Here is a 10,000-nt window from a genome sequence, read left to right on the forward strand (position 1 = left end):
AGGCTTATACCATAGTCTTTCGAGACTGAAGGTTGCCAACCATATAGTGTGCCATGAGATGAAAGAGACTGAAAATCGCTGCCCTAGACACTGGGAAGGGAACCAAAATGATGAGCACAAAAGGGGAGAAGGGGGGCAGCTCTAGCAAGTTATAAGAAGATTCGGGGACTATAGAAAGCTAATCATCCCCCCCCCCCCACTGAAGAACAGTATAGACCAGTGTTTCTCAAACTGTGGGTCATGAGCCAATTTCAGGTGGGTCCCCATTCATTTCAATATTCTATTTTAATATACAAGATTTGATGCTACCGTGGTATGTGGCTGCATTTGGGGAAATGTGACAGATCTGTACTTTTCACAGGCTACTATGTATATGGTTTTAACAATGAAAGTAAATGGGACGTACTCCTGGGTAAGCGTGGGTAAGCCTAGGATTGTTAAAAATTGTCCCATTTGATGATGTCACTTTCAGTCATGACATCACTTCCAGTGGGTCCTGACATTCTAAAAAGTGGGTCCTTTTTAGGTTCTTATGGGCCCCAGTGCCAAAAGTTTGAGAACCATTGGTAGACACATGCTTTTAACACATAACACCAATTCCCACACTCAATATATTGCTTTTTAAGAACTACCTTACAGGCAGAGGAGCAGCACAGCCAGAGAAAGGGCTCTAGCTCTCCCCAAACTACTTTTTCCACATGCAGGGAACATATACATGCAGACAAGCAGGGCTGTTTTCAGGCAATTGGATTAATTACTCCCAATTAGGCCCTGTGCCTAAGGGAACCCCACACTACAGTAATCTACTCTAGCCTTGCTCAATACAAACTCCACCACGTTGCAACAGACACCTAACACCACATTTCTATAGAAAACAGCAACAATTTTAGTTTTCTCAAAATTAATTTTTTTTCTTATTATGTCTTACTAAGACATAGTAAGTAAGACATAGTAAGTAAAATATTACTTATTTTTTCTTACTATGTACTTTTCTTACTTACTATGTCTTCCTATTACTTACTTTTTCTTATTAAGACATAGTAAGATCTCTCTTGGAGATCTTAGAGCCTACAGGTCTTGGCTGTGAACCTGGGACCTGTGAACCTGGGACCCCACAAAAATTTCCAACTGGACCCCACAGCTCCTAAGGTCAGAGACAAGGCAACATACCACATGGTCTTAGCCTAAAGTCATTTTAAGGGGTTCTAATACATTGTATCTTACCAGTAAAGACTAGGAAGAGTTAGACTGGCAATTTTCAACTAGTGTGCCATGGGAGCTTAGGGGAGTGTCATTTATTAACAGGTCCATTGGGGGATGTGATCCCCCCACCAGCAGCAAGGTGTGCCCTGTCAGTTGTAAAAAAAAACAACTGATGTCTTGTAAGCCTTGACAATTTCAGTACCTTGTAAGTGTGCCGTGAGCTGAAAAAGATTACAAATCACTGATTTAGGTCTACTTGTATGTGGGTGGCCCCCCGCCAGCAGAATAACTAGCAAAAGGGAAGGAGCTAATGGAGGGGGGAAAAGGCTCCTCAATACTCAAGTTCCACTACAAGTTATGAGAGAAAGTATGGGGGAAAAGTAAGCCATACACACCTGGATAGCAGAGATTCAAGCCAGGAAGAGGGAGCTTAACCACCTGCAAACCAGATGGTGAGAGAGAGTAAAAGAGATCAGAACTTCAGTAAGGAGATAAAAAACACAATTAGGGAGGGGCAGGAATGCTTTCCAGTCACAGCTGGGTGAGAATTAGGAAGCTGGACGCCTGGGTTCCAATCACAGCTAAAGGGGATGGCCAGAGAGTCAGAAGCCTGGGTTCACAGCTGGGGGGGGGGGGGTGGCCAGGGAGCCGGACGCCTGGGTTCCAGCTACAGCTGGGGGGGGCAGGGAGCAGGACGCCTGGGTTCACAGCTGGGGGAGGGTGGCCAGGGAGCCGGACGCCTGGGTTCCAGCTACAGCTGGGGGGGGCAGGGAGCCGGACGCCTGGGTTCCAGCTACAGCTGGGGGGGCAGGGAGCAGGACGCCTGGGTTTACAGCTGGGGGAGGGTGGCCAGGGAGCCGGATGCCTGGGTTCCAGCTACAGCTGGGGGGGCAGGGAGCCGGACGCCTGGGTTCCAGCTACAGCTGGGGGGGCAGGGAGCAGGACGCCTGGGTTCCAGCTACAGCTGGGGGGGCAGGGAGCAGGACGCCTGGGTTCACAGCTGGGGGAGGGTGGCCAGGGAGCCAGACGCCTGGGTTCCAGCTACAGCTGGGGGGGCAGGGAGCAGGACGCCTGGGTTCCAGCTTCTGCGGGGGGAATGAGCATCACAACACCTGATCTCCTTCCAGCAGCGGCTTCTGCTCCTCTTTTTGCTGCTTCTCCCAAATCTGACTCTGCCCCTTCCGGGTTTAGCCCCGCCCTGGCAAGTGCTTAGGAAGGGGGGGAGAAGCAGCGACAGGCGGCCCCGGGCGGGGCTTGGCGCCCGGGCGCTGGATCGTTTGGGCCGCCGCGAGCATCTCTGCGGGGTCACGTGGCCCGAGGGATGCTCTCCAGCCGCCCGCCTGCCTCCCGTTTCCATGGCGACGCGGCATCAGCAGCAGGAGGGGACCAGAGCAGCTTCTGCGGCTGGGCTGGGCTGGGCTGGGCGGGGCGGGGCGGGGGCTCTGCAGGGGAGGGGGCTGCGGGTCCTCGTCCTTGGGGGCTGCAGGGGGGCTGGACTGGAGAGCTGGGGAAGGATCCTGCCCTTCTTTTCCTTCCAAAATACCTATGAGGTTTTCCAATGTGTGGGTCTGGAATTCAGGGTGGGGGGAGCAGTTGGGCTGCACCCCATTTCTTTAACCCCTTTCTGCCCAGCCCACAGCTGATCCCTGTTGTGTATATGCTTAACCCAAGGGATTCTCAAACTCTTTAGCACCGGGACCCACTTTTTAGATGTGCAGGGACCCACCGGAAGTGATGTCATGAACTTGGCGGTGCTGTCAGGACCGTGAGTGACATCATCAAGCTGGAACATTTTTAACATGCGTGTGGTCGGTCTGTGGAACTCCTTGCCACAGGATGTGGTGCTGGCGTCTAGCCTAGACGCCTTTAAAAGGGGATTGGACAGGTTTCTGGAGGAAAAATCCATTATGGGATACAAGCCATGATGTGCATATGCAACCTCCTGATTTTAGAAATGGGTTATGTCAGAATGCAAGATGCAAGGGAGGGCACCAGGATGAGGTCTCTTGTTTTCTGGTGTGCCCCCTGGGGCATTTGGTGGGCCGCTGTGAGATACAGGAAGCTGGACTAGATGGGCCTATGGCCTGATCCAGTGGGGCTGTTCTTATGTTCTTAACTACAATTCCCAGGAAGCCTTGCAGGTCTCTTGTTATCTGGTGCGCTCCCTGGGGCATTTGGTGGGCCGCTGTGAGATACAGGAAGCTGGACTAGATGGGCCTATGGCCTGATCCAGTGGGGCTGTTCTTATGTTCTTAACTACAGTTCCCAGAAAGCCTTGCAGGTCTCTTGTTATCTGGTGTGCTCCCTGGGGCATTTGGTGGGCCGCTGTGAGATACAGGAAGCTGGACTAGATGGGCCTCTGGCCTGATCCAGTGGGGCTGTTCTTATGTTCTTAACTACAATTCCCAGAAAGCCTTGCAGATCTCTTGTTATCTGGTGTGCTCCCTGGGGCATTTGGTGGGCCGCTGTGAGATACAGGAAGCTGGACTAGATGGGCCTCTGGCCTGATCCAGTGGGGCTGTTCTTAACTACAATTCCCAGGAAGACTTGCAGGTGTCTTGTTATCTGGTGTGCTCCCTGGGGCATTTGGTGGGCCGCTGTGAGATACAGGAAGCTGGACTAGATGGGCCTCTGGCCTGATCCAGTGGGGCTGTTCTTATGTTCTTAACTACAATTCCCAGAAAGCCTTGCAGATCTCTTGTTATCTGGTGTGCTCCCTGGGGCATTTGGTGGGCCGCTGTGAGATACAGGAAGCTGGACTAGATGGGCCTCTGGCCTGATCCAGTGGGGCTGTTCTTATGTAACATGCCCCCTCATACAACAAAATCCAATCAAATTAATTAAATCAATCAATTAAATCCAATCAAATTAATTAAGCAAATTTAAAGCAAATTTAAAATTTACTACAAGTTTAAAAAATTATTTAAAATATAGAAGAACCCTCCTAACCCTCCCAAGCAGTGGCTGATCTGTTTAAAATAATTCCCCAACCATCCCAAAGGCTGCAATCCTATCCGCTTTTACCCGGGAGTAAGCCCCATTGACTAGCATGGTTAAAAGCAAGACACAGTAGCCTGTTAAAAGATCTGTCAACATTTTCCCAATAGCAGGCACATACCATGGTAGCATCATGTCTGATATATTAAAAGATACAACATATAACAAACCTTTATTGTGTGTTGGCATCCTTCAGTCTCGGAAGACTATGGTGTCACTCTCTGAATGGTGGTTCTGGAACAGAGTGTCCTCTCCAGTGCGCAAAAGCCTGGGTAAAGTAGGTATGGAGGATAGGCTGTTACCCATGCAGCAAATCCCCCCCTCTCCACGTCGCTGAAATGGTCCAATGGAAAGGCAGAGGCCAATATGGTTGGTTCCAGCGGCGTCGCAGGAGTTGCCAGAACGTGACTGTGTTCAGCCATGAACTGCCTCAGGGACTCCGGCTCCAGATTTTGCCTCGAGGTTGACTCCTGAAGCCTTTTCCATAACTGGATGTAGGCACAAGGCAGTGGAGGTTTGGGATCAGAGTTTTCCTTCTCTCAGATGAGCTGCCTTCCCAGGCTGACGAGTCCCATCTACCCGGTGGCTGTTTAGTCGCCTCTTACGACAAGTACAGCCAAACTGAGGGCCTATTCTTATCCCCAGCCCCCAGGGGAAAACCTTTATTAGGCATATAGTTTTACAACTAATATCTCCAAACAGTCATGTATGAAGGTATGTATTAAAAGAGAGATAAGAAATAAGGGTTAAAACACACCAGTTTGCTTACACAGTTACTCCCAGTTGCTTAGAACCAGCAACTTAGCCCGCTTCAAGTTGCTCAAATGTAGAAATTTAGCAACTGGAAGGGTCACAAATTCAAATTCATCTGCCAGCAAAAGTTGTAAAGAGGTGATCTCAGAGAGACCTTTTTTGTTTCCTGACAATGAGGGGAGATACTGGTCTCTGAGCACCTGATTAAAAGCACAATGCAGAACAAAGTGTGGAAGAGAGTCTACCTATCTGAGGCCACAATTGCAATATTAAAAGACACATTGAAATGAACGGGAACCCACCTGTAATTGGTTTGTGACCCACCTTGGCACGTTCGGTATGCACAGTTTGAGAAACCCTGATTTAACCAGTGTGCTATTAAAAGGTTTATATGCTGCTTTTCAGCCCCAAAAGGGACCCCCAAGGAAGCTGACACCATGAATCAAGATAAACAAGAAATATGGTAGTCGACAAAGTGGTTTACAGAGCAAAATCAATCAATATGGTGATTAATCAACATTATGACTCCATTAATCAACAAATGACTAATTGCAATCGTATACATGACTACTTAGAATTATGTCCTGCTGTGTTCAGTGGGACTTAACTCCCAGGTAACAGATTGCAGCCCAAGGTGTCTTTAATGGAAGAACAGCCTGCTTCCATTACAGGGTCCAGGAGTGACATCCAAAATCAGCCTGGTTGGACACTGCCTGAGGTCCAACATCTAAGATAGGACGCACCCAGTTAGGCTGACTCCTGAACCAGCAGTACCAGTTAGGGGGAGAGTAGCACGGGGAAGCCAGTGCAAGTTACCTCAGAGCCTCCAGCAGTCTGGTGCTGTCAATGTAGTTGGCAACCTTCAGTCTGGAAAGACTCTGGTATCGCGCTCTGAATGGTGGTTCTGGCACAGCGTCTAGTGTGGTTGAAAAGGCCGATTCGGGAGTGACAATCCCTTCCACACTGGGAGCAAGTGCAGTCTGTCCCTGGTCTGTCTCCCTGGCTGTGGGCCTTCCTTCTTTGCCTCTTAGCCTCAGACTGTTGGCCAAGTGTCTCTTCAAACTGGGAAAGGCCATGCTGCACAGCCTGCCTCCAAGCGGGCCGCTCAGAGGCCAGGGTTTCCCACCTGTCAATGTACACAGTGCTATATAGAAAGACTATATAGTGCTATATATACAAAGACAGGTGTGTGTCCCAAGCAGCTTACAATTGAAATGACAATAGTGAGAAAACACATGGAAGGGATTATGATGGTGGGGAAAAAAAAGGAGAAAGGGGAAGAATGGGGGAAGCAAATGTTTGAGTTCCTTATTGATGGGATATGATGGCTAAAGAGGTAGCACCCTCTTGACAGCTAAGGGTGACATGCAGTGACAGAGTCCAGGGTCATCATCGTCAGACAGCCACCCAAAGCCCTCAGAAAAGTCCACTGCTGATCTCTGAGACCACCTCTGTACCCACAGCTTTTGTGTGGCGGCGGCTGAGCATCTCTCTCAGGGCCCCAGCCGAGCAGCGTCTGCCCCTCCGGGAAACCAGGGCCCACCCTGGTGATACAGCAGCTTCTCTGGGGGCAAATGGTTTGGAGCTGCACAGAACTCTTGGCTGTGCGGGTTGCAGATTCTCCAAGGTTCGGCATGCCCTTGCACATACACGCACCCACACACGGGGACTAATGTCACACCTGCAGTGTACCACATGGAGAAAGACCTGTTTTGTACCTGATGTCCATTTAAGAAGGGGTGGTGGCCTGGAAGAAGGAGGCAAAAGTGGGCAGTACATTGATGTCAGATTTCCAAATGAACGGGAGATGCTGACACTGTACTGCAGCTCCCATGCGCTTGTACCACTTGCTGCATGGAGGGGGTAGAGGCCCACTGCCCCTTTTCCTGTCCATTCTTCCCACCCTACTGCTTACGTTGTGGCCTCCTCTGTTGTTAGATGCCCCGCACAACAGCCACCCCCTTCCTGTCTAGAAAAGCAGTGGGCATTGAAAAGACATTCAGCTGGGCATGTGGACCTCCAGCCCCCCTGCCTCAAAGATGGTTTGATCCGAGCCTAAGTGGCTTGTTGGAGCATCCTCAAGGTATTGGTCTATTGAATTAAGCCCCATTCTGGAAGAGGTGCGGAGACACCACAGTGAAATCATCAAACCCTGTGTATGTGTGTGGGGGGAGAACAAGCAGGCAGGTGCTGGGGGGCAACACCCACTCCCTTGCTCTACCAAGAGGGCAGGTGAGGAGAAGAGCCTTCCTTTCAGCCAGAGCACCCTACCTTGAGATCCTCAGCTCTTCATTTCCAGCAAGAAGGCTCCAAAAACGTAAGTGTGGGGGGCAATTTTGTCCTCTTTTCTGTGGGGTGGGAGAGTCGTTCACTGCTGAGTCCATCCTCAGGGTGTTGGACAATTGGAAGCACATCTAGGCAGGGACCTAACAGATACCAAGGGCACACAAAAGAAGCAGTGTGGTCTGGCAGATGTGATGGGCAAAACCCCCTTGCCCCCTCAGATTGTTAAGGGGCAGGAAAGGGCAGGTAGGAGAAAGCAGATCAAAATGGGGAAGGGTGGTAGGAGTGGGTGGGGGCTAGAACAAATGCATGCATGGCGGAAAAGCTTTGATTCGGTCTCCTTGGGGGCCGTCATGGTTTCTGCATTATATCTGTGCCCTGCCCAGTGATTTTTCTGCACCCCCCCCTTCTCCCCATTTTGCATTTGGCAGAGAAAAGAATGGAGCGTACAGGAGGGGCCTGGGTGGGGCCAGGAAAATTCAGCCATGGGGTGCGTTAAAACTGGGTGCTTGTATTTGTGGAGGGGGTTCTTTCAGATATGAAATCAGAGATAAGAGACAGCTTCTTTGTCTGGGGAAAATAAAAAATAAAACCTGGGAACAGGAAAAGTAACTCTTATCACAGGTTGTGTTAAATCCACACAGGTGTCCTCTACACTCCTATGCAGGCCTCAGAGGAGAGATCTTTAGGCTGATCAAATACCGTTGGACAGGTTGGTGTCAGGGAGGCGAGAAGAAGGGCCCTTCTTCATTTCTGTTAGCTCGACAACACAGTCTGTTGCTAGGAGGAAGTGAAATATTTCCATGTGTTGTCTGTCTAGCAACCCCCTTGTGAGGTAGGACGCCACCCCGTCGCTCCATTTTGTAGACAAAAGAACTGAGATGGTGTGGCTCCGCTGGGGGTTTGGGGAAAGCCATGCTGTGAGACCTGGAAGCGTTTGCGATCTGAAGTGAGGAAAAGACACTCTGTGTACGCACAGAAACATTCTGGGCTTTGTGGATTACATGATACGTCTCCAAGCATTTAAACGGACATGTAGGTTAAGCCCTGGCTTAAATGAAACCCTATGAAGTTGAAGGATACCCTGTTCCACCTCACCCTGCTGTGGTTCCGAAATTGAGTTGGGATCACGATTAAGGTCCGGTTGAAAGACACCCAGGAATGGTTCCACGGGGAGGGCAGGGGGGCTGTGTTGGCTGGACATGCTTACCCAAGAACCCACACCTGTGCATGGCCAACGCTGGAAATTGCACAGGTTCACTGATGATGATGATGCTCTCCACCCCTGCCTGATATGCTCAGCCCCCCCCCGCCCCCGTGATACTTATCAGGTGACTCTGGGGAGTGGTGCACTCTCTCCTCCTTCCCCCTGTGCTATTTTACAGTTCCTTTTATTTAAAAAAATTAATAGCCCGCCTTTCCCGTGCTGAACCAAACGTCCAAGGCGGCTGACAAAAGTTCCACTGCAAAATGTACGATGTATAACAAATAAAATCATTCATCATTCTTCCCGAGTGTCCTGCCCCCTAACATAGCTGGGGAAAGAAAGAGGACCACCCACTGCTGCTCCCCGCTGCTTCTCGAGATGTTAGGTGCCCAGCCACCTCGGACCTGGACAGTGGACTAGATGCAAGCCAGATGCAAGGGAGGGCTCCAGGATGAGGTCTCTTGTTGTCTGGTGTGCTCCCTGGGGCATTGGGTGGGCCGCTGTGAGATATAGGAAGCTGGACTAGATGGGCCTATGGCCTGAGCCAGTGGGGCTGTTCTTATGTTCTTAACTACAATTCCCAGGAAGCCTTGCAGGTCTCTTGTTATCTGGTGTGCTCCCTGGGGCATTTGGTGGGCCGCTGTGAGATACAGGAAGCTGGACTAGATGGGCCTATGGCCTGATCCAGTGGGGCTGTTCTTATGTTCTTAACTATAATTCCCAGAAGGCCTTGCAGGTCTCTTGTTATCTGGTGTGCTCCCTGGGGCATTTGGTGGGCCGCTGTGAGATCCAGGAAGCTGGACTAGATGGGCCTATGGCCTGAGCCAGTGGGGCTGTTCTTATGTTCTTAACTACAATTCCCAGGAAGCCTTGCAGGTCTCTTGTTATCTGGTGTGCTCCCTGGGGCATTTGGTGGGCCGCTGTGAGATACAGGAAGCTGGACTATATGGGCCTATGGCCTGACCCACTGGGGCTGTTCTTATGTTCTTAACTATAATTCCCAGAAGGCCTTGCAGGTCTCTTGTTACCTGGTGTGCTCCCTGGGGCATTTGGTGGGCCGCTGTGAGATCCAGGAAGCTGGACTAGATGGGCCTATGGCCTGATCCAGTGGGGCTGTTCTTATGACTAGTGCTGTAACTGTGAGCAGAAGTCCAAAAGAAGATTTCCCTTTCTCTGTTGCCCAGTTCCCGCTCACAGCTGTCATGCACACCGTCATGGGCACATACACGCCCTATGTGTCTTCTAGAGCATGGAGATGTGCAGTGGACCCCCCCCCCCCGCAAGGATGTTGTAGCAAGGCCTCCCAAAAGCAGGATCCACCATAACACAAGCCTTCTACTGTGTACAATATATGTTGTGCCTTTGTTCATTTGTTATGAGTCAATGTTATATTTGTTATGCTCTTTGGAGCGATGTCAGGAGTAAGGCGCTGGTCAAGGACACCCCCATCAGATGACCTACCTGGCTGGGCTGACTGCTGGATCCTCCGAACTGGTGTCAGAAGTGGGATTTGATGCACAATCAATGGGGTGCCATGGGTGGTCAAGGGCAGGATTT

General features: G+C 50.5%; 1 protein-coding gene across 1 annotated transcript in view; it reads right to left on the bottom strand.

Annotated features, from left to right (window-relative positions):
* The window catches only part of BSCL2 (BSCL2 lipid droplet biogenesis associated, seipin), a 23,492-nt gene extending 21,121 nt beyond the window's left edge, over window positions 1–2,371 (bottom strand). The window contains exons 1-2 of the mRNA XM_066610260.1: window positions 2,316–2,371; window positions 1,599–1,641 (exon numbers count right to left, since the gene is read on the bottom strand). The gene's annotated coding sequence lies outside the window, so the exon portion shown is untranslated. The remainder of the gene's footprint in view (window positions 1–1,598; window positions 1,642–2,315) is intronic.
* Between the last annotated feature and the right edge of the window lie 7,629 nt (window positions 2,372–10,000).

Source organism: Tiliqua scincoides, chromosome 15 (assembly GCF_035046505.1).
Source record: "Tiliqua scincoides isolate rTilSci1 chromosome 15, rTilSci1.hap2, whole genome shotgun sequence".
Classification (NCBI taxonomy): domain Eukaryota; kingdom Metazoa; phylum Chordata; class Lepidosauria; order Squamata; family Scincidae; genus Tiliqua; species Tiliqua scincoides.